This window comes from Hemiscyllium ocellatum, chromosome 25, assembly GCF_020745735.1.
Source record: "Hemiscyllium ocellatum isolate sHemOce1 chromosome 25, sHemOce1.pat.X.cur, whole genome shotgun sequence".
NCBI lineage: Eukaryota > Metazoa > Chordata > Chondrichthyes > Orectolobiformes > Hemiscylliidae > Hemiscyllium > Hemiscyllium ocellatum.
In genome coordinates this window covers 44,464,819-44,490,999 of record NC_083425.1, presented here as the reverse complement: position 1 = coordinate 44,490,999, position 26,181 = coordinate 44,464,819, and the positions used below count along the sequence as shown (strand labels likewise).

Sequence of the window (26,181 nt, the reverse complement as noted above, 5' to 3'; positions counted from 1 at the left end):
TGAGGGAAGGTAATGGCCTAATGATATTATCGCTAGACTGTTAATCCAGAGACCCAAGTAATGTTCTGGGGATCCGGATTCGAATCCCATCACAGGTGTAATTTCACCTCGGTAAAATCCAGAATTAAGAGCCTAATAATGACCGTGGATCCATTGTAGATTTTTGGAAAAGCAATCTGGTTCACTAATGTCCTTTAGGGAAGGAAACTGCCATCCTTACCTGGTCTGGCCTACACATGACACCAGATCCACAGCAATATGGTCGGCTCTTAACTGCCCTCTGGGCAATTAAGGATGGGTAATCAATGCTGGCCCATGAAGGAATAAAACAAAGTTTTATATTTGATGCTCAGACCCTGACAAGAATGTGCTCCTATAGTCAACAGACTGATTTAGATCTCCCCGATTTCCAATCCGCAGAAGCAATCAATGTTTTTCTCAAAATTAAAAACCCGAAAGAACTGCGGAAGCTGGAAATCAGAAACAAAAACAGAAATTGCTGGAAAATTTCAGCAGACCTGGTACCATCTATGGAGAGAAATCAGAGTTAACGTATCGGATCCAGTGACCATTCTAAGTTCTGAAGAAGGGTCATTGAATCAGAAATGTGAACTGTGATTTCTCTCCACAGACGTGGCCAGAGCTGCTGAGACTTCTCAGCATTTTTGGTTTTTGTTTAACAATCTTGTCTCCTGGCAATTGATCGGTTCCTGCTGCAGGGAGAACGCAATTTAAAAATTTATTCTCGAATATGGAAACTTTTCATATTTATAACATATCATATTAAACTTACATCTACCTTTGTGTATATGCCCTTTGCTTTAAAGGTTTCCCTGCTGATGCTCATCCTAGATTTTTAAATATTGCAATTTACAACAAATAATTGCAGAAGCCAAATTTCTGAAGGCTCATGCACTCACTTGCTTCATTCCGAAAATGACCTACAATACTTGTCTCCTTCTTTAAACCTTCATGCAGTTCAGGATTATTTTTCCCAAAAGCAAGGGAAGGAATTGTGGAAATAACTGCAGGTTGAGTTGAAAGCACAGGTCCAACTGCACCTTGTACAAATACTTGCTTTCACATGTTAACACGCTTACAATCCAGGTTGTTCTTCTTCACTTGACAAACTGCCTACCTTGAAGAAGTTCTCCTCCTCTCTCCACAAGAATCTCAGTGAGTCTCCCTCTCACTGCAACCCCCCAGGCCACCTCCTCTGACCTGAAGCTCTTCAACCATGTACTGAAACAGACTCGCTACCACAGCCACATTTGCTTCACCTCCATCCCAACCCCCATTCACCTATTGTACTCTTTGCTACCTTCTCCCACCACCCCCACCCCCATTTATCTCTCCACCCTGGAGGCTTCCTGCCTCTATTCCTGAGGAAGGGCTTTTGCCCGCAATGTCAATCTTCATGCTCCTCGGATGCTGCCTGAACTGCTGTGCTTTTCCAGCAACATTCTAATCTCGACTCTGGTTTCCAGCATCTGCAGTCCTCACTTCTGCCAACTTGATTATAAGTGTCCAGCTTTTGATTGTTTTTTTTAGGTTGATAACAATTGGCTTATGCTTGAAACGTCAACTCTCCTACTCCTCAGATGCTGCCTGACCTGCTGTGCATTTCTAGCACCACACTTTTCAACACTGACTCTCCAGCATCTGCAGTCCTCACTTTCTCTTAACAATTCATTGAATCCCTATAGGAAGAGGCCATATGGCTCAACAAGGCAGCACCAACCCTTCAAAAGGCATCCCCACCCAGGCCAAACCTTTTTGACTCATAAATATTGCCAATTAATGCACAGTGATTTTAATCAAATAATACTGAAACATGAATTATGGTAGTAAAGCTGTACCATATCTTTGCAGTCAGCATCACATAACAAGTATACATTTTGTTTACACTTTTAGAATTACTTATGCAAGAAAATGCAAAAAAAAAATGTGGAACTGTAGCAATGAGGCAGCACTATCCACTAATTTTTGAAAATTAGAGGAAAATGTCCAAAACTATGAAATCTTGAGGTGGAAAAAGTTAATTAGTCTATAATGCCCACATTACATGGATATGTGGACATTCTACACATAATAAAATGGTTTTGCTGATTCCCACCTTAACACCGTCTGTCAAGCCTCGGGGAAGTTCCTTTCTGACACTATTTTAAAGTTATGAAATTAAGAGACCCTTGTGGTGTAGTGGTAGTGTCCCTACCTCTGGATCAGGAGGGCCAGGCTCAAATGTCCCCTGCTCCAGAGGTGTTTAATAACATCTCTGAGCAGGTTGATTAGAAAACTAGGTTAAATTAAAATATTACAAATTTTGAAATGATGCTATTCATGTTCAGGTAACCTTCAATCATCCTTCTCAGCAGATATTAATATTCTGAAGCTGACCTGAAATTGATCTATTCTTCATTTGTTCGATATTAATGTGGGGATGGTGAAGGAGATTTAGCCAAGAATCAAACTGACTTCAGACTTGTGATCTTTTGACTTGACCAAAGAGTTGTATGTTTAATAACGAGAGGTCACGCTTTCAACGTGAGAGGTGAAAAGTTTAAGGGGGATACACACGGCAAGTACTTTACACAGAGGATGGTGGGTGCCTGGAATGCATTGCTAGCAGAGGTAGTAGAGGCAGGCACAGTAGGTTCATTTAAGATGTATCTGGACAGATGCATGAGTGGGTTGGGAGCAGAGGGATACAGATGCTTAGGAACTGGGTGGCAACTTTAGACAGTGGATTTGGAACGGCTCAGGCTTGGAGGGCCGAAGGGCCTGTTTCTGGGCTGTGCATTTTCTTTGTTCTTTGTTCTTATGATCAGAGTGATATAGTTTCTTTAAGTAATCCTCACCTGCAAATTCCATTATATTAAATGGCAATCCCCATTCACCAATAAAGTGCAGTTATTTCAATCTTTTGTTTAGACCAGATGACTCTTTGTTGGACACTAGTGAACACTGTTGTTTTTGAGGCAGGCTGACCAAATCCATGTCCCATTCTGCATTGATCTGTACAATGTCAAGAGCATAAATTTATCTTAAAACGTGACTGCTGAGATATTGGCCACACGATAGAGAACCATTGCTCAAGATTTAAATTAACATGTTAGAAGTATAACGTCAGACCTTGGGATGCAATGTGAGCCAAAAGCAATGAAACTGGGTTCAGTCTTACACATTTAATTGGCAGCCAGCTCTCCCAGCTCAAAGTTAATTTTCTGTTGAAAGTTTGCAAGGCATTTCAAAACTATTGTTTTCCATGAGGCGGGAGGTGTGTCTTTCAAACACTTACCAAAGGTGGCACTCTTTCATTACATTCTGTGGAAATAAGTGGGCCATTTGATAAAGTTGCCGGGGTTACCATGGAAATTGAAGCAGATAAGGGACCAAAGAGGTTGGATGAAGTAGGGAGGTTTCCACGACATTTTATGGAACAAACTAATTTAAGTTCAACATTGCAACTACACAATCCACCACAAAGACTATTCTGAAATATACCCAACACAAAGAAGATACTAAATGTGAACTGCAGTGAACCTAATAGTCTGTGTTTATTGGTGACATAATGGGATACACACAAAAAACACTATTTTTAACTTCTCTTTCAAATTTGAGAAAGGACAGACATTACATTGAAGCAAGATTCAAAGTAAAATTTACAAAACACAAAAACTTGATGCTCAATATCTGAAATTAAAACAGCAGATGTAGATAATGCCCGAATAATATTATCACCAGACTATCAATCCAGAAACACAGGTAATGTTCTAGGAACTTGGGTTTGACGTGGCATTTGGTACAATTTGAATTCAATAAAAAATCTGGAAATATGAGATAACCATGACACTGTCATTGATTGTCGAGAAACTAATCCAGCTAGTTCAGTATCGTGTGCTCTGGAGGGAAATTAGCCATCCTTACCTGGCCTACATCTAACTCCGGACACACAACACGGTATTTGATTCTTAACTACCCTCTGAAGTGACACAGCAAGCCACCCAGTTGTAACAATTGCTACACAATCTGAAGAAAAGAAATTAAACTGGATGGATTTCCTGGCAACAACGTAGGCTTGAGAAACATCAATGGCATCAGGAGTCAAACTACAGCACATGCACTGCTGTGTTTCAAGATGGCAGCTCAATAGCACTTTCTCAAGGACAACTAGGGATGGGCAATAAATGCTGACCAGCCAGCTACACCCATATCCCATGAGCAAATAAGTAAAAATTCAGGCAGTACTTGTTCAGTCACAACCAATAGTTAGGCTGCTTCCATCCCTAGTTTTTTGGACAAAATTAAAAATCACAACACCAGGTTATTGTCCAACAGGTTTATTTGGAGGCACTAGCTTTCGGAGCATGGACAACCACCTGATGAAGAAGTAATGCTTCAAAAGCTAGTGCCTCCAAATAAACCTGTTGGACAATAAACTGGTGTTGTTTGATTTTTAACTGTGTCCACCCCAGTCCCAACACCAGTTCTCCAAAACACAGTATTTTATGAGCAGTGCAAGCCTGACATCTAGTCCCAGTAGTGGAGCCCCATTTCACATCAATCAGCCAATGAAGGGCTGAGTTCCTTACGGTGCTTGTGAAAGGCCCTGTACCTATTTTAGAGAGCTGTCCCAAAGTTCCATCCAATTTTGGATGAGACGTCTTTCAGAGGAAACTTTGAGGACCAGAAGTAGAAGCAGCAACACTTGGAATTAAGTGACTTTTGTCCAAATTAGAATTTCATTTGAAGGTTTGCAAGACCAGTTCAGATCAGTACCAGTTATTTCCGAGATGTCTTGATTATTTTGTTTATTTTGTTCCTGAAAGCCTCATGGCATCCATTACAACAAAGTGCAATTTCTCACTCCAAATGTCAAGCACACTTGTCTTCTTGTTACTTTCATTTTTTTCACATTGCTTCATGTTAGAAATATACTATGACTAGGCTCTGCAGAATCAAATGCCAAAATATGTTCATCACACTCACAGTGTTTGCATTACAGTTTAGCCAATGATCTTTTCAAGATAAACTTTCCTTAAGTGGACAAGTAGGTAGAAATGGTTGAGAAGGTGCTCAGGCTTGATTTACTAGTTAGCAAGTCATCACAGTCTGATACTAGCTGTGCACATGTCAAGTACAATGGTAGATATATTACCTCTTGAACAAATTTATGGAAACTGAGGTGAAAATCACTCTGAAGGATAACAACCTCAAAATATTCAATAAGAGGAAATGCTAAGCCCTCAGAAGCAAGTTTTATTCATTACTAAGCATGTATATTGTGTTAATGTTATGTGAGAGACACAAGGTGCACATTAATAAAACAGACAACAGCATTCTTGACTTTCTGAATCATATTGGCTGTCAAGGAAAGCAAACTGATGGACAAAGTACCACACATGAGATATTTGTCAATAACAGCCACAGTGCTTGAAAAATATCCAAAAAGATGCACACACTATTCTAATTTTGCTTTAGCTGGGTCAAAATCCTGGAACACTCTCACTAACAGCACTGTGGTTGCGTCTACGCCTGGGGCTCACTATCTTCTCAACCAAAGTTCCAAGTGCTGCTGAACGAGGCTTTATTCCTGATGGAGGGCTTTTGCCTGAAACGTCGATTTCGCTGCTCGTTGGATGCTGCCTGAACTGCTGTGCTCTTCCAGCACCACTGATCCAGAATCTGGTTTCCAGCATCTGCAGTCATTGTTTTTACCTTGTTTCATGAATAACATTGGTTTCCATTAGGTCAGGTCTCTAAGTCAGATTTTATTGAATTCAAATTTCACCATCTTCCATGATGGTTCATTAATGTCCTTTAGGGAAGGAAATCCACCATCCTTACCTGGTCTGGCCTATATATGACTCCAGAGCCACAGCAATGTGGTTAACTCTCAAATGCCATCTGAAATGGCCTAGCAAGGCACTCAGTTGCATCAATCGCTAGGAAGTCCCAACAAAGAAATGAAACCGGACAGACCACCTGGCATCAACCATGGAACCGGAAAAGACAACAGCAAATAAACAAACAGCCCTGTCAACCATGCAAATCCTCCTTCCCAACATCTAGGGGGCTAGTGCTGAAATTGGAAGAGCCATCTCACAGACTAGTCAAGCAACAATCTGATAAAATCATTCTTACAAAATCGTACCTTACAGCTAACACCCCAGACACCACCATTACCATCTCTGGATGTGTCCTGTCCCACTGGCAGGACAGACCCAGCAGCGGTGGCAGCATTGTGGTATGCAGTCATGATGGGGTTGCTCTGGGAGTCCTTTAAATTAACTCTGGGCCCCAGGAAAACTCATGGCTTCAGGTTAAACCAGGGCAAAGAAACCTCTCACTGGTTACCACGTACTGTCCTCCTTCGGCTGATGAATCAGTACTCCTCCATGTTGAGTAACACTTAGAGGAAGCACTGAGGATGGCAAGGGGGCAAAATGTACTCTAGGTGGTGGGGGATTTCAATGTCCACCATCAAGAGTGGCTCGGCAGCAGCATTACTGATCGAGCTGGTCAGGTCCTAAAGAATATAACTACCAGACTGGGTCTGCGGCAGGTGGTGAAGGAACCAACAAGAGGAAAAAACATCATTGACCTCACCCTTACTAATCTGCTGGCTGCAGAAGGATCTGACCATGACAGTATAGGTAAAAGTGACCACTGCACTGTCCTTATGGAGACATAGTCCTGCATTCACATTGAGAATAACCTCCATTGTGTTGTATGGCACTATCACCGTGCTAAATGGGACAGACTTCAAACCAATCTAGCAGCTCAAGACAGGGCATCCACAAGGGACTGTGGGCCATTAACAGCAGCAGAACTATACTCCAGCACAATCTACAACCTCATGACCTGGCTTATCCCCCACTCAACCATTACCATCAAGCCAGGGGATCTACCCTGGTTCAATGGGGTGCGCAGGTGGACATGCCAGGAGCAGCATCAGGCATACCTAAAAATGAAGTGGCAACCTGGTGAAGCTACCAAACAGGACCACGTGTGTGCTAAATGGCATAAACAGTAAGTGATAGACAGAACTAAGTGATCCCACAACTAATGGATCAAACCTATGCACCGTGCTTCCACATCCTGTCATGAACGATTAAGCAACTCACTGGAGGAGGAGGCCACACAAATATTGCCATCTTCGATGATGCAGAAGCCCAGCACATTAGCGCAAAAGAAAAGGCTGATACATTTGCAACCATCTTCAGTCAGAAGTGCCGAGTAGATGGTCTATTTTGGGCTCCTCTAGTGGTCCCCAGCATCACAGATACTAGTCTCCAACTGAATTTGATTCAGTTCATGTGGTATCAGGAAATGGTGGAGACACTGGATACTGCAAAGGCAAAGGGACCTGATAGCATTCTGGCAATAGTATTGAAGACATGTGCTCCAGAACTTGCTGCTCCTCTAGCCAAGCTCTTCCAATACAGTTAAAACACTGGCATCTACTCGATAAAGTGGAAAATTGCCCAGATATTTCCTGTACACAAAAAGCAGGACAAACCCAACCTTGCCAATTACTGTCCAGTCTATTCTCCATCATCAGTAAAGTGATGGAGGGTGTCACCAACAGTGCTATCAAGCAGCACCTGCTCAGCAATAACCTTCTCAGTCACTCCCAGTTTCAGTTTCACCAGGGTGATTCAGCTCCTGATCTCATTACAAACATAGACAAAAGAGCTGAATTCCAGAGGGGAATTGAGAGTGACAGCCCTTGACATCAAGGCTACAAATGACCAAGTATGGCATTAAGGAGTTCTGGCAAAACTGGAATCAATGGGTACTGGGAGCAAACACTCCACTAGTTAGAGTCATACCTGGCACAAAGAAAGATAGTTGTGGTTGTGGTTGTGGTTGTGGTTGTGGTTGTGGAGGGTCAGTCATCTCAGCTCCAGGACATCTCTGCAGAGGTCCCTCAGGGTAGTGTCCCAGGCCCAACAAACTTCAGTTGTTTCAGTGACCTTTCCTCTGTCATATGGTCAGAAGTGGGAATGTTCACCGATGACTGCACCGTGTTTAGCACCATTCGCGACTCCTCAGATGCGGAAGCACTCCGTGCTCAAATACAACAAGATGTGGACAATATTCAGGCTTGTGCTGACAAGTAGCAAGTGACATTCGCGCCACACAAAGCCAGACAATGACCATCACCAATAAGAGACATTCTAACCACCGTCCCTTGACATTCAACGGTATTACCATCACTGAATCATGATGTCAACATCTTTGGGGTTACCATTGACCAGAAACTCGACTCACCACATAAGTGCGGTGGCTATAAGAGCAGGTCAGAGACGAGGGATACTACGGTGAGTAACTCACCTCCTGACACCAAAAGTCTATCCACCATCTATAAGGCACAGGCAGGAGTGTGTTGGAATACTCCCCACTTGCCTGCATGGGTGCAGCTCCAACAAAACCCAAGAAACTTGACACCATCCAGGACAAAGCAACCGCCTCGATTGGCACCACATCTACAAACATTCAAACCCTCCACCACCAGTGCTCAGTAGCAGCTGTGTGTACTATCTGCAAGATGTACTGCAAGGATTCACCAAAGATCCTTTGACAACACCTTCCAAACCTACGACCACTTCCATCTAGAAGGACAAGGGGAGCAAGTACTTGGGAACACCACCACCTGCAAGTTCCCTCCAAGCCACTCACCACCCTGATTTGGAAATATACCTCCGTTCCTTCAGAGTCATTGGGTCAAAATCCTGGAATTCCCTCCCTACCAGCATTGTGGGTAAACCACAGCAAGTGGACTACAGCAATTCAAGGCAGCAGCTCACCACCACTACCTCCAGGGCAAATAGGGATGGGCTATCAATGTTGGCCAGCCAGCGATGCCCAAGTCCCACAAATGGATTAAAAAAAAACTTGAACTTATGTCCTTAGAACACTGGACTAGAGTTCTGGATTGCTAGTCCAGTGACATTACCACAATGCAGCCATCTCCCCTTCAGATTGAAAGGTGCTGTCAAAGAACCATGGTGAATGGCGACAGTGCATGTTTTAGATGGTACAAACTGCTACCATGGTGGAGAGAATGAATGTTTAATGTGGTGGATGGGGTGCCAATCAAATAGCCTCCTTTGTCATTGGCGAGCTTCTAGTGTGTTTTTGGAGTGCAAACATACAGGCAAGCAAGGAGTACTCTCACGCACTCCATTGTTATCATTTCTTGAGGCTTTTTTTGTATCAGTATATGCACAGAGAATAGCTCTCCCCCTCCCTTCCAGCTTCTTTAGGAGGAACCTTAATTGCAGCATCAATACTTTGGTCCTCACCACTTATACTCCATGCTGTTGCAAACAAGCAATCAGAATATTGGTTAGGCCACTTTTGAAATACTGCATTCAATTCCGGTTTCCCTGCTCTAGGAAAGGTGTTGTTAAAGTTGAAAGAGAGCAGAAATAATTTCCAAGGATATTACCAGGTTTGAAGGATTTGAGCTGGAGGGAGAGGCTGAATAGGCTGAGGCTATTTTCCCTGGAGCATCAGAGGCTGAGGGGTGACCTTATAGAGGATTATAAAACCTTAAGTGGCATTGATAAAGTGAATAGACATGGTCTTTTTCCCCAGGGTAAATGAGTCCAAAGCTAGAGGACATAGGTTAAAGGTGAGAGGGTAAAGATTTAAGAGGGACCTAAGGGGTAATGTTTTCACACAGAGGGTGGTGTGTGCATGGAATGAGCTAGCATGGGAAGTGAAGGAGGATGGTACATTTAAAAGGCATCTGGATGGGTCATGAATAGGAAGGGTTTAGAGGGACATGGACTAAATGCTAGCAAAGGGGACTAGATCAGTTTCGGATGTCTGTCGGCATGAACAAGTTGTTTCCGTGCTGTACATCTCTATTATTCTATTTTAAAAAAACAGGGAATGCATCATAATCAATGGATGTGAATTAATCATGCATCCTGTTTCAATTTGTTTCTAAGCAAAATCATATCATGTTCAGAAAGGGAAAAGGCAGAAGACAAAATTACCATGGAATAAAGGATGGGGGTGCGGTGGGGGGGGGGGGGGGGGGAGGTGGAAATGCACATGGTCACTAAAATATGCAGATAACTGTATGTAAGTTGTTTCCAGTGCTTAATGGCTAATCATATATATATATATATATATATCAAATTATCCGTATTTGCAGAAAGTAGTTAAGGAATCAGCTGCCTCCACATTTCCTAGCTAAATTTAAAGAATAAAAGATGATTAAATGCAGATAAGGTTCCTGTTTCTCAAGTAAAGAAATCTTATCTTACAGGGATGAATCCATTAAAAACCATGGTACACTGTTTGAGGCAACTCAAATGAAATGTTCAAGATTATGCAGACACCGAAAGGCAAAATCAAAGCAAAATATTCATTGCATTACATGCTCACATTCCAGGGAATGTAAATTAAAATGAGGTAGTTAGAAATGAAAGAAGAATTAACGTACTTATGCCAAAGAGGTCAGTGTTAATTTTGGCAACAGAAAATAAATACGGACTGAAATATCAACATTGGTGCATATGGAGCCTGTTGTTGGTTTTACAAGGACAATATACGATCAGGGTTAGAAAGGTTAACTCAAAACCACAGCATATTTGGAGGGTATTCTGATCTGATGACCAGATATTAAGTACTGCGCCTATCTGATAAAGTATGAATTACAAGGAATTTTATGTTCTAGTCCTACTAAAACTCAGCCAATGTGCGAATTAAGTGACCAAGCTGCTACACTACTGGGATACTCAACACATTCAATTAATGTTGAGAAAATAAATATCATGTAAATATTTTCAAAGTGCATTTGAGCAGCTCAGTTCACACTTCTTCTTTCAAGAATAATTTATTCATGTACTCACAAGATTTGTTTTTATAGTTTGCTTTAAGAAACAGCAGTGACCCTTCAAAGTAATTGCTTCAAGTCAAACATTTGGCATCAATTTAACCACACACAGTCAAGTATAAACTTAATAGAAGCATGTTCTATGTATTTCAGTCAATTAATTTAGTTTATGCTGAGATCAATTTTTAAAAATCAACGTGAGTTATCTTTTTTTAAAAACAATAAAGATCATCTTTGAAGACTCCATTCGACTGAAGGATACTGTGGGCTTACCCAATAAAATAAGATTGGAGTCATATACTGTGAGACAGTAGCACTTATCCTTAAATTGATGTCATGTCTATGTGTTTTTGAGGTGAATCATTTACTATTTGCATATGTCTTCGGTCAAAAATCTATCCAAGAGGTGTGGGTTTTGACTATCAAAATACAAAGAGCAGGACACTGTGGATCTTTTAGCCAATCACATTTACTTTTCTTGGTGCTGGTATAACTTTAGAGTCAATAAGAATTCAGTAATGTTCGATTCCATATGGTGTTGTCAACTTTATGCACTATACATTTGTCAGATGATTCATACTTTTATCACATGACTGCAGTACACCAAACACAAAGTCATTTTATTGTGTGAAGTAATTTTCAATGTTACTCAAAGCACGAATAAGACAGCAAAATGCCATTCTTTCTTAATTAACTTTGGTCTTAACAAGCATTTGCCTTGGAAAGCAACTTATCTCGGAAAGTAAAATGTGGCTAATTGTGTATTTTTAATACAATAATTTCAAAAAACTTTTAAAATTAATACTTTACAAGAGTTGCAAGATTCTTCGGGAAACAATAAAAGTTATCTGAGCAATCTCCTTTTGGGTAGTTTCATTGAAGATTTAGCATTTCAAGGTTGTTTAAAAGTGGCTTCCTAAGGGTTAGATTTCCTCTAAGTAAGAAATACTCTATTGGAGCTTCCAGTCCGATGATATAAGTGGAAACCAGTGGTATCAGTTTAATATGAACCCAACTCAAGAAGTTCACATATCTCTTGTATGAATACATGTATTCCAATACTGGCTTGGAAATAATTACGTCAATCTTTGCCAAAACAACTGAAATTAAGTAAGCTATGTTTCAAAGGATCTTAATATTCTTGTCTTGCCCTTACCTGAAAACCTGAAGGTTATCAGTTGCGTTCCTCTCAAAGTCAGTCAACTGGTTCTGGGCTCATGTCCCACTCCAGACAATTAGGCACTTAATCAATGCTGACACTGAAATGACTATAATCATGTATTTGTCAGGTTGACCTTCTTTCAGAGGAGATCTGAAACCAGGATTTCAACTGTCCTCTCAGAGGAATGCTTTCTGAACTGTTTTGAAAAAGTGCCTTGTCCCTGGTGCCTTGGCCAATACTTATCCAACAACCAAATTCAACAAAACAGATTATCTGATCATTATCACCACTTTTTGTGGGACCTAGCTGCTTGCAACTTGTTTGCCTCATTTTCTACACCTTAATTTGAATGATCAGTCACTACTGTATGTTATCAGTTGCGTAACAGTTTGTGGAAGATACATAGCTTACTGCCTTGTGCAGGAGGTTGCATTTGCATGGATTAGACCATACTTTGGCAGATTGTGTGTCTATTGGACTACTTTCTACTAGTAAGTATTTGCATGCTGTCACAGGGTTATAATGTGAGAGAACAGGTCCTAAGCTGTCTCTTAACTTTCCTGTCGTAATGCGATACCCAATTTAGCATTTCAAGGTTGTTTAAAAGTGTCTTCCTAAGGGTTAGATTTCCTCTAATTAAGAAATAATCTACTGGAGCTTCCAGTCCAATGATATAAGTAGAAACCAGTGATACCAGTTTAATATGAATCCAACTCAAAAAGTCCACATATCTCTTATATGAATACATGATCTTGGGCACACATATTAGGTGGAAATCTTTCAATGGCAAAGGAACATTGAAAATGTAGTTTGTCAGTTCCGCTGCAAATTAAGCTTTTCATAAATTCCCTGTTGGTAAGAGGAGATAGCAACATTCTTATTAATATTCTCCTGCCAAGTCTCATTTCAACTTTAGAGAGGATTATTCATTGTTTTTTTTACACCAAACTGCTTTCCTTCAAGGTCATGAATTTCCCAAAAGAAATGTATTAGAATCCATTATATTCATACATTTTCCTTGCTGGACTGGTATGAGAAATGCATTATCCAAGCTATTTCAGTAATATTAACTTCAGGAAAAATAATGAGCCAAAATTCTTGATGTCATCCTTTTGTGACACTGCAGCCAGATCCTCAAAGTAATGTTTCTGGCTCTGACTTGTTCAGCAATCTCCCCTCTCAAAACAAAATCACTGGCAAAATAACAGCAACTTGTGGAAGACCGTCGCTGTCAGAGAGTAACAAGACAATTTGTGGTGAGGAAGAGATGCACCTTGAGTTACAAAACACCAACATCTCTGTCAATTTGCCTTGCAACAAAATGGGACTCACCATCAACCCCCAAACAGCTGTCAAGAAATTGTTACATATGTGCTGGAAATAATTAATTTTAAAAGTACCACAGAAAGTTGGGGCTGCTACTTAACAGCGCAAGGATCCCTGCCAATGAGATCATCAGTTTCCAAAGTCTTCCCACTTGTCAGCAACTGATGATAGTTCTGCATTGTCTCAAAGTGAAGAAGGCAATGCTAACTTTAGGTTAGGTCAACAGAATTTATAGTTACCCTCGTGGCCCTTTCCCTCCGCTGTATGTACAAAGAGTAATTTGTAAGTAAGTGAGAGACCCAGCTTGTTCCACAAGTAATAGATGTTTTGATTTGCTAGAATCAATATGTTGGCAGCAACTGCCTTCAGTCCTTGAATACTATGGATTACAAAGAAGAATAATCTTAACTGTAGACAGACATAAATGAATACTCCACACCCCCTCCCCCTCCATGAAATATTTGAACTGCTTCCTCAAAGTTATGCTATCTATCAAGTCCTTGTATTCCAATGAGAGGTAAATTTATTCATTCTTAAACATCCAATGGATTTTCAGCAATTTACACCAAAAAATTAACTGTGGCTGGAGGGTGATGGAAGGTGCTCATCATGAGATGCTCTGCTTCAGTCATATTCTGATTCTATTACTATTGTTCAGCCACACAGAGGAAGTACAGACGTACGAAGAAAACTGAGGGCAAACCATTTTAAAGTTGATTGGACTTTGGTACACCGTTCATGTCAACCCAACATTCTTCCCATTTGAAGTGCAATAAGCATAACAAGTGCTCAAGTGACATAAGGAGCATGTGCGGAGCATAAGGAACAAAATAAATGAGCTGGGGCATAAATTCAAATTGGAGATTACAATATAAACATTGTTGCAGGATGGTCTGATTGGAAACTAAATATACCAGGCTATAAGATTTCAGGATGGACAGGGAAAAATGGCAGAGGAGGTGGAGTTGATGTACTGATTAGAAACAAAATGACTTCAATAGTGAAGGAGGATATAATGAGGGGAAAGCACTCAGTGGAAACTGTATGGATGGAAATGAGGAACAGTAAAGGATCTAAAATGAATCTAAAAGTTGTGAACAGATACCCTGGTCACAACGAGAAAGTACTAGATTACATAAATGCAGAAATTAGGCAGCTATGCAGCAAGGCTAGAGTAGAATTAATGGGGGATTTAAACTTTAACATTGATTAGAAGAGACAGACAAGCACCTGTCAGGAAGGTAATGAATTTCTGGAGTGTATCCAGGATAGTTCTGTACAACACACCTCCTGGATGCAAAAAGGGGGCAAGATCATTATTAAATCCAATGATGAGTGAGCTGGATTTAATTAGTAACCTAATGCTGTATGAAGATCGATCAAATAGTTATTATAGCATGATAATGTAGTGCTTGAAAATGAAAAGCATGAATCGGTTGCCAGTGTTTTAGATTTAGGTAAGGCTGACTTTAATGCATTGAAATAGAGGGTGTCCACAGTAAACTGGGAAAATCTTCTAATGGGTATAGCAATAAAAGAACAGTGAAGAGTAGGGATTCACTTCACAGAAAAAAAATAGCCATGGATAACAAAGGAGGTAAGGGCAGCATAAAATTGAATGAAAGGGCATGCAAACATGTTTTTAAAAAGCACTGAATGGGAAAGATTCAAAGACCTAAGAGCCACAAAGCATTTTGTAAGAGCTACTAAAATGGACTTTGAAAGGAAACTTGCCAGGGGCATCAAATTGATAAGAAGAAACTTTATAATTACATATAGGGGGAAGCAGGTGGCCAGGAGAAATGCTTGCCCAGTAAAGACTGGAAGGGGCATTATCAATGACTATGTGGAATTGGCAGCCATGTTGAATAATTATTTTGCCTCTGTATTTACAGAAGTGGAGGAGGATAGCTTGCCGGAAGTCTTGAGGAAATCAATAGAGGATTGGGAACAGGGAATGACTAAAGTTAATGCAAGTAAAACATCGGTAATGAGGAAATTAATGGAATTAGAGAGCAAGAAATCCCCAAGACCTGACAGTTTCCATCCCAAGGGAGTTAAAGGAAATAGAAGAGCACATTGAAGATGCTCCACTTATTAACTTTCAGAGTTCCCTAGATACTTGAGTGGTCCCTCTGGATTGGCAAGATACACATGTCACTCTGTTATTCACAAGGGCGAAAGAGGAAAAACTAGGGAATGGAACACCAATTAGTCGAACATCTGTGGAATCTATAATTCAGCCTGGGGTAACTGACTCCTTGAAAATTTTCAGTTAATCTGGGAGAGGCAGCATGGATTCATGACAAGTAAGTCATGCCTAACAAACCTGACTGAAACTAGTCACAAAAAAACATGACCCACTATCACTAATATCCTTATATACAGATGAGGAAGGACAGCACTTTACCTGGGATAACACATTCATCCTAGGACAAGCTAAACAGAGACACTCACAAGAATTCCAAGAAGCATGGCATTCTAACTGGAATTCTATCATCAATCGATTTGGACACAATCTACCACCTGCTAAGAAAAAGAACAAGAAATGACATCACCAACAAAGGAAATTACATCACCAACCCAAGGAAATCTAAATACATAAATAGAAGGTAGGACATACCACCAGCGCTTCACCAGAGTCTCACTGATGATGTTACCTAGTATGGTGACGAAACATCTCAAAACAAACCTTCCAGCTCAGCAAGTAAACTTATATCCAGAACTTCAACCTGAACTGCAAATCTTCTCAAAACTCACTATGACCTGACTGAATCTTTTTGTAGAGGCAACAATGGCAGTGGACAAGGGAATGTCTGTGGATATTATTTTTATAGACTTCCAGAAAACATTTGATAGAGTCCCCTATAAGAAACATTAACTAAGGTAGAAGCTCACAGGCTTGAGGGCAAATTACTGACATGGCTGAGAAAATGGTTAAGTGGCAAGTGACAGAAAGTAATGGGGTGGTACTCAAATGGACAGTATGTGTCCAGTGGTGTCCAAAAGGATCCGTATTAGTGATTCAATTATTTACATTACTTGTTAACAACTTGGATAATGGCATCCAAAGTCACATATTCAAATGTACCATTGACTCAACGTTAGATGTAATTGTAGGTAGCATAGATGCGGGTTAGGTCTGGGTAGGATGGTCTTCGGAGCATCAATGCAGACTTAATGAACTGAATGGCCTCTGTAGGGATGCTATGATTCTAGATATTTGGAACTCTCTGCCACAAATGGCAGTGGATGCTGGACTAGTTGTTAGATTTAAAATCTGAGCGAGATCAATTTTTCTCAAGCAATGGTATTAAGGGATATGGGCCAAAGGGAGATAGATGTAGTTGGCCACACATTGAATGATGGAAGAGATTCAAGGGGCTGAATGGCCTACATCTGTTCCTATGTTACTAACTGAAACTTAAGAACAACAGTAGATTGGGTTGGGTTTGTGCTGCAAATGCATTGTTCCACGTGGACATCTAAGAATAATGTTTTTTAAATAAAATGTTGTTGAAAAATTAATTGGTACAGTGGCATCCCAACACTGTACATGGCTGGAAACTAAGCTTGAAAACCTGTTATGTCCCCTGCCTGAGTTACATTTTATAAAAGAGAGTTTGCTGTTGAGCTGTAAATTTGTCAATGACAGGAAGTGCCGTTTTAGGGTCTCAGGTAGGCATCAAATCACCTCCTCTATCTCTGCATCCCAATAAGAGGACACTAACTTAATCTGCAGAATATTTACCACTTGGAAGTGTGACTTTGAATTTGTCACACAATATTTTGAAAATTTTGTTCCTCAACAGTTCAGTAATTAGTGATCCAAAATAACCCAGGATAGATGTGGGAATCTCTTATTTTGTACAGAACCAAAGCAACACCACTCCACGCTCCATTGGCTTGGGCATGTCCTAAGGCTATGGAACTAGTTCCATTAATGCCTGTTAACATTTGGTTTGGAGTCTATATATACCAAATTGGTGTGTGTGTGTGTACACACAAACATACAAAGGATAGGGGTGTGTAAAGGATAGAACACACTGCCAGAGGACGTGTGGAAGCACACACAACAGCAGCATTCGAGAAGCACCTGGACAAATGCATGAAGAGGAACGGAATAGATGGATACGGATCCTGTACGTGGTGACAGTTTTAGTATGCAAGAGCAAAATGTTGTGGTGCAGGCTTGGGGAGGGCGAAGAACGTGTTCCTGTGCTATGCTGTTCTTTGTAAAGCAATGAATTATCAAAGTTTCTGACAAATGTGTTTTACATGAACATTTTGTCAGACTACACCACAGGACAGCACACAGTGAACAAGAACAATGTAACCCAATGTTAGAGCTCAAACAAACTTTAGACACTTAACTGGTTAGATCAAAACTGAAATACTGCAAGCCCCTGTGGTTCATCCCAGGATGACCATTGTCCGCTAATGGATCTCTCTGAATTATCTATGCTATTAATCTATAAATTTCAACTTTCTTAATGAACAGACTTTGAGAAGTAATGAGACACTTTGCACCGCACCCTCTTTTGAATTTGTATAGTGTAAACAATTATCGAAAACCTTGCATGACCACATCTTGCGAAGTCTTACCTTAGATGTGCTGTGTGAATAAAGTTAAAACCGAAGGGTATGATATTATAAATCCCATAATGTCAGTACATGTTGGAATATTAAAAAAAAACTTGCAAAGTATCACTATCAGTCGTTGTGGCACCATCTATGAAAATCTAATTTAACTTACATGTTGCAGACATGTTTAGTTCCAACAGCACTGCTCCCTGTTCATGGTTGTTGATTTTCTATCAGAAAATCCCATTATAGCTGAAGATAATTAATTATCACCAGATATTCAGTTCTTAGAAATATTAGAAACTTCAAAGAACTGACTTTGTCAACAAATATACAGACTTGTTACTCTGAGATATAGGATACTACATTACTACATGACTTCATTGTAAATGTCTACAGTAAATGTAATAAATGATTCTCTCTCTTCATTGACCACAATTCAACTCAATAATAAAAAGTGACAAATGACAGTTTACAGTTAGGGAATACAATGTCTATTATCCTTGTCTGCAAAGTTAACGCTGCATTACATGCCAATGGATGAGTCATATATAACTCTCGTTCCAAAATAAATCATGAAGACTTTGATTTGCACCGAACTGATAGGATTATAAAAGCACTATGACCATTTGTAGATGTCATGACAGAGTTGACACACTGGGATGGGAGTCAAAGATTAAATTCAAAATCAGTGAGCAAAATTGATGCAATTAAACATGTACAAACATGGAGAGGCAGTGCCTCATCTTTCAGTTTCTCACATTCAAAAGGAAGAAGCCAATGGCAGATTTTCACAAAATGTAAAATTCCATTTCGCAAACAAATTCATGTTGTGGTTTACAGCTCCAAAGCAATCTAAATATTAGAAACTCTGAAACAAAATGTAATTGTTATAATTTGACCTCAGCATCATTTGAATAAGCCTAGTTTCTACAATGGAACTGTTCCTCAAGCTGAATTAAGATTTTTCATTAATGCAAAATACATGTTGGTCTCCGGTACGTTTTTATTCAAAATAGATAACATAGCAGATTTCTGCCCAAGACAAATATAACAAAGGAAAATTGAATTTGACAGGTGTTGACAACATGGAATGACTTAGAGAAATGATGCCTAGGTACCAAGTGGGCAACGCATTTTTCTAAGATTGACTCATGGTCAAACAGTCCAGGTTCAGCCAGAGATGGCTAAGTTGCAAAATTCAACCTTTTTCACATTCGTGAAGGAACATCAGTATTACACGTGCCTCACTGATCCTCTGGGAACAGCTTCATGCAGTCGGCAGGAGCGGGAAGTATAGCTGTTGGCGTGATGTCATTAGGCAGGAGCTGAATTCCTGCCTTTCCAAAGGTGAATTCAAATTTAGAGATGATGTCAGTGGCCTGTTTGTAGCAGGTCAGACCTCATTCTGTCTCCCATGGCAGGTTTCCACTTGTAATGCCATGCATACTGTTTGCATGAAACATTTTGTTATGTCTCACCTTCAAGATTAGGTCAGCCTCTACCATTTCCTCTGGCGGCTCGTTCCATACGCACCACCTTCTATATGGAAAAAAGTTAGGTGTCTTTTAAATTTTTCCCCTCTCACCTGAAGCCTATGCCCTCTACTTTTGGACACCCATACTCTTGGGGAAAGACCTTGACTATTCAACTTATCTGTGTCCCTTATGAATCTCTATAAGGTCATTCCTCAGCCTCCTATGCTCCAGGAAAGAAATCTCAGCCTATGTGCCCTCTCCTTATAACTCAAACCGTCCAGTCTTGGGGACATCCTTATAAATCCTTTTTGCACCCTTCGCAATTTAACGACATGCTTCCTAAAGTAGGGCAACCAGAGTTGTAGGGAGTAATCCAAATGTGGCCTTACCAACGTCTGATACAGCTGTAACTAAACATCCTAACTCCTACACTCAAAGCTCTGACCAATGAAGGCAAGCATGCCAAATGCCTTCTTCACCACCCTATCTGTTTTGTAACTTCCAAGAAACTCTGTACTTTTGTCAACAATACTCCTCACGGTCCTACCATTAACAATGTAAATCTTATCCTGATGTGTGTTACCACAACGTAACACCTTGCATTACACTGAATTAAACTCCATCTGCCACTTCTTGGCCCTCAATGGAGTTTAGAAGGATGAAGGGGGATCTGATTGAAACTTACAGAATACGGAGAGGCCTGACTAAAGTGGACCTTAAAAAGATGTTTCCATGAGTAGGAGAGACTGGGACCCAAGGACACAGCCTCAGAGTGGAGGGGGGACCCTTTGGAACTGGGATGAGGAGGAATTTCCAGAGAGTGGTTGATCTGTGGAACATTGCCAAAGAAGACTGTGGAGGCCAAGTCATTGAGTGCACTTAGGTCAGAGATAGACAGGTTCTTGATTAGTAAGGTGATCAAGGGTTACAGGGAGCAGCCGGGAGAAAGGGATGGAGAAACATATCAGCTTAGACTTTTGTTTCCTTTATGTGCCTTTGTCCAGTGAGCTGCAACCCCCCACACACATTATCCAAATTGCAACTAGCTCTCTAAGAAAAATGCCCTCATGGAATAGAAAAACCCAAGTTAAATTGAACCCAGAGAGTCTTCTTTAGCACTACCTATTTCTATGAAAATGTAACCCATTCTGGGTTGTCCTCAAGCTGATCTTTTAGTTAATTATCCCTCATTTACAATCTAGTTTTTGATATGATTAAACGAAATTGATTTTCACAATCTTTCAGCGTTCAGTGAAATGCTTTTAAAGCAATTTAGCTCCATTTCTAAAAGTAAAACATTACCGTGACATGTCATCACTGCAAGAAACACAGACATTGAATCTCCAATTCCCAACTGAAGTAAAGCCTGCTGTTCTTATAACGACATCTCTTCTATTCTGAATATATTAAACAAGCAAATGTCATCTTTTAAACTGCGGTATCCCAACAATCTCTGAAGCTCAACATTTTAATTACCTTGCCTGAACAATTTTGTTTGCAAAATTGAAAACTTGGCATGAAAATAATAATATCGTCATAAGCATGGATACAGACCCTTCAGTCCAACTAGACCATTGAACATAGAACATAGAAAAGTACAGCACAGAACAGGCTCTTTGGCCAACGATGTTGTGCTGAGGATTAATCCTAATGTAAAATAAAATAACTTAACCTACACACCCCTCAATTCATTGCTATCCATGTGCATGTCCAGCAGTCGCTTAAATGTCCCCAATGACTCTGCTTCAACCACCACAGCTGGCAACACATTCCATACATTCACAACTCTTTGCATAAAGAACCTTCCTCTGATGTCCCCTCTAAATCTTTCTCCTAATATCTTAAAACTATGACCCCTTGTGCCAATCAATCCTGCCCTGAGGAAAAGTCTCTGGCTATTGACTCTATCCATTCCTCCTATTATCTTGTATAGCTCGATCAGGTCACCTCTCTTCCTCCTTCTCTCCAAAGAGAAAAGTCCAAACTTAGTCTACCTCTCTTTGTAAGCCAAGCCCTCCAGTCCAGGCAGCATCCTGGTAAACCTTCTTTGCACACACTCCAAAGCCTCTGTGTCTTTCCTATCGTAAGGCAACCAGAACTGGACACAATATTCCAAGTGTGGTCTCACCAGGGACTTGCAGAGTTGCAGCAAAACCTCACGGCTCATAAACTCGATCTCCCTGTTAATGAAAGCCAAAACACCATATGCTTTCTTAATAACCTTATCCACTAAATTGGCAACTTTGCGGGATCTATGTACCCGCACACCCAGATCCCTCTGTTCCTCCACACTGCCCAGAGTCCTGTCTTTAATCCTATATTCAGCATTCAACTTCGACTTTTCAAAATGCATCACTTCACATTTATCCAGGTTGAACTCCACCTGCCATTTCTCAGCCCAGCTCTGCATCCTGTCTATGTTGTGCTGCAGCCTGCAATAGCCCTCAATATCAATGGCATCTCCAACCTTTGTGTCATCTGCAAATTTACTAACCCACCCCTCAACCTCCTCATCCAAGTCATTTATAAAAACTACGAAAGCAGAGGCCCAAGAACAGAGTCCTGCAGGACTCCACTCACCACTGACCTCCAGGCAGAATACTTTCCATCTACAACCACACTCTGCCTTCTGTCAGCCAGCCAATTCTGAATCCAAAGAGCCAAAACTACCTGTATCCCTTATCAAATGCCATGCTGCAGTCCATAAACACCGCATCCACTGCTCGACCTTCATCAACCTGTCTTGTTGCCTCCTCAAAAAACTCAAGAAGATTTGTGAGGCATGACCTGCCCCTCACAAAGCCATGCTGGCTGCCTTTAATCATGCTATTTTTTGCCAAATAGTCATAAATCCTATCCCTCAGAATTCTTTCCAAAACTTTGCTGATCACAGACATAAAGATGTACAGCATGGAAAGAGACCCTTCGGTCCAATCCGTCCATGCTGACCACACTGGTCCGTAATTGCCAGGGACTTCTCTATTGCCCTTCTTGAAAAGAGGAAAAACATTCGCCTCCTTCCAATCCTCCGGTACGACTCCCGTGGAGAGCGAAGAAGCAAAGATCTTCGCCATCAGCTTAGCAACCTCCTTTCTCACTTCTCGGAGCAGCCTAGGGTAAATCTGGTCTGACCCTGGGGCCTTATCAATCTTAATGTTTGCCAAAATTTCCAGTACATCAACTTCATCAATCTTAATCTGGTCAAGCCTGTAAAACAGCACCTCAAAGTTCTCATTCACAATAAGATCCTTTTCCTTAGTGAAAACTGAAGCAAAAAACTCATTTAGGGCTTCCCCTATCTGCTCAGACTCCATGCATAAGTTCCCTACGCTATCCCTGATTGGCCCTACCTTCTCCCTGATCTTATTCCTCACGTATCAGTAAAATCCTTTGGGTTCTCCCTAATCATTCTTGCCAAGCCTTTTTCGTGCCCCCTCCTGGCTCTCCTCAGTCCATTTCTGAGCTCCTTTCTAGCAAGACTGTAATCCTCTAAAGTTGTGCTAGGTCTTTGCTTCCTCCACCTTACGTAAGCTTCTTCCTTTTGACGAGAAGCTCCTCTGTTCTCGTCATCCAAGATTCCTAAATCTTACCCGTTCTTACCTGTCTCAGAGGGACAAATTTGTGCATCACTCGCAACAACTGCTCCTTAAACAGTCTCCACACGTCTGCTGTGCCCTTTCTGTGGAACAATTGCTCCCAGTCTATATTTCCCAACTCCTGTCTGATAGCGTCATAATTTCCTTTTCCCCAATTAAATATCTTCCCTCGGTAACTGCTCCTTTCCCTCTCCAAGGCTATGGTAAATGTGAGGCAGTGGTGATAACTGTCACCAACGTACTCTCCCACTTCAAGATCTGACACCTGTCCTGGCTCGTTGCCGAGCACCAAATCTAAAATGGCCTCTCCCCTTATCAGTCTGTCTACACACTGAGTAAGGAAACCCTTCTGAACATACCTGTCAAAAACGGCTCCATCCAAATCATCTGCACTAAGGAGGTTCCAGTCGATATTGGAAAAGTTGAAATCACCCATAACAACAACCCTGCTACATCTGCATTTTTCTAAATTCTGCCAGCCTGTGAGTTCTTCAATCTCTCTACTGCTATTAGGGATCTGTAGAAAACCCGCAATGCGGTGGCTGTTCCATTGCTGTTCCTAACTTCCACACATATTGACTCAGTAGACAAACCTTCCTCAACAACCATGCAGAACATGGTTCACAAACTAAACTAGTGTCACCTGCAAGCACTTGGCCCATGTCCCTCCAAACATCTCTTATTCATGTAGTTAACAGAATGTCTTTTAAATGTTGTAACTTTACCCGCATCCACCACTTTCTCTGGACGTTCATTCCACACACGAACCACTCTTTGTATAAAAAAAATGACCCTCATTGCTTTTAAGTCTTTCTCCTCCCACTTTAAAAATATGCCTCCCAGGCATGAAATCCTCCATCCTGCAGAAAATACAGCTGTTATTCACCTTACCTATCACCCATCGTGTTTTTATAAACCTCTGTAAGGTTACTTCTCAACCTGAAACACTGAACTCAGGAGAATATCCTGCAAAAAAATGAAAGCACTTAACAACATTTTTGAAACACTTTCTAATGCAATGTGAAGGCTGATAACATGAAAATAATGTCTGTGGTGCCAGCTAACAATGCCTATTAGTTGTAACTTCTTCATCCGTGAACACGGTATTGAAAACTAATAATGGAAGATTTTGCAGCATGCCATTTGATCTTGGGAACAGAACATAGAAGATGGAACAGTACAGCACAGAATAGGCCTTCAGTCCACGATGTTGTGCCAACCATTGATTCTCATGTAAAGTAAACCTAATGTACGAACCCTCAAATTTCTGTGACCATATGCACGCCCCGTAGTCTCTTAAATATCCCCAATGACCTCACTTCCACAACTGTTGCTGGCAACTCATTCCATGCTCTCACATCTCTCTGTGTAAAGGGATGCCTTTGACATCCCCTCTATACTTTCTGCCAAGCAGCTTAAAACTATAACCCCTCGTGCTTACAATTTCTGCCCTGGGAAAAGGTTTCTGGCTATCAACTCTATCTATGCCTCTCATTATCTTGCACACCTCAATTAGGTCCCCTCTCTTCCTTCCTTTTTCCAATGAAAATAGTCCGAGCTCAGTCAACCTCTTTTCATAAGATAAGCCCTCCATTACAGGCAGCATCCTGGTAAAGCTCCTCTGAACCCTCTCCAAAGCATCCTTATCTATCTTATAATAGGGCGACCAGAACTGGACACAGTATTCCAAATGCGATCTAACCAAAGCTTTATACAAGATCTCATGGAATGAATGGTTTAAATCTGATATTTAAGATGGATCAAATGTGAGGGGTACACAATCTTTTACAAAGCCTTTAACAGCAGATGCCTGTTATTTCGAAAATTAGTGCCACAACTGCAACTTACCTTAAGTTGCCTCTCACTTATTTTTCACATGCAGATTGGATGAGATGGAAGCAACTGAACTTAAGCATACAAAATCAACATAAAAAACAGATTTTCCAAGTTTGTGAGAAGATTTGTAGCTCGGGTGCTCATTGTTGTGGTTCTGTTCGCCGAGCTGGGAATTTGTATTGCAGATGTTTCGTCCCCTGTCTAGGTGACATCCTCAGTGCTTGGGAGCCTCCTGTGAAGCGCTTCTGTGATGTTTCCTCCAGCTTTTATAGTGGTTTGTTTCTGCCACTTCCGGTTGTCAGTTCCAGCTGTCATTAAAAACACAGAAATAGAAAACAGACACCGGATCATCAACACCACACTCACAGGAATCCGATTCACTAGAGAGGAAGAAAAGGACAACCAACTCCCATTCCTAGACGTGATGGTACAAAGAATGTCGAATGGAGAATTCACCACAAAGGTATACAGGAAAACCACACACACACAGACCAAGACCTGAACTACGAAAGCAACCACCCCAACACACACAAAAGAAGTTGCAAAAGGGCCACAACAAAGGGCCTGTTCAAAAGGGCCACAACACACTGCAGTACACCAGAACTGCAAAAAGAGGAAGAAGAACACCTATACAAGGTATTCGCCAAAAATGGATACCCGTGCAATTTCATCAACAGATGCCTAAGGGAAAGACAGTGGAATGAGGACATGCTGCAACTCAAAGGACTAGCCACGTTACCATACATCAAGAACATTTCTGAACTGACAGCCAGACTACTGCGACCACTAGGACTCATAACAGCACACAAACCAACAGCCATTCTCAGACATCTCAGCAGGACAAAGAACCCAATACCCAGCATGAGCAAAACCAATGTAGTGTACAAAATCCCATGCAAGGACTGCGACAAAACACTACATAGGACAACCAGGAAGACAGCTAACGATCCGCATCCATGAACACCAACTAGCCACGAAACGACACGACCAGCTATCCTTAGTAACCACACATGCAGATGACAAGCAACATGAGTTCGACTGGGACAACACTACTATTATAGGACAAGCCAAACAGAGAACAGCCAGGGAATTCCTAGAGGCATGGCACTCATCCACAGATTCTATCAACAACACATCGGCCTGGACCCAGTATACCGGCCACTGCAGTGGACAGCTGGAACTGACAACCGGAAGCGGCAGAGACAAACCATTATAAATGCCGGAGGAAACATCACAGAAGCGCTTCACAGGAGGCTCCCAAGCACTGAGGATGTCACCTAGACAGGAGACGAAACGTCTGTAACACAAATTCCCAGCTTGGCGAACAGAACCACAATAAAA

At 41.1% G+C, this 26,181-nt stretch overlaps 1 protein-coding gene across 7 annotated transcripts in view; it reads right to left on the bottom strand.

The window, feature by feature from the left end:
• The window catches only part of myocd (myocardin), a 633,805-nt gene that overhangs the window by 450,789 nt on the left and 156,835 nt on the right, over nucleotides 1-26,181 (bottom strand). The window contains exon 1 of one of the 7 annotated variants that reach the window (XM_060844265.1): nucleotides 24,853-24,874. The exons of the other annotated variants lie outside the window; for them this stretch is intronic. The gene's annotated coding sequence lies outside the window, so the exon portion shown is untranslated. Of the gene's footprint in view, nucleotides 1-24,852; nucleotides 24,875-26,181 lie in introns of those variants that run through there. 7 annotated transcript variants of the gene reach the window in all.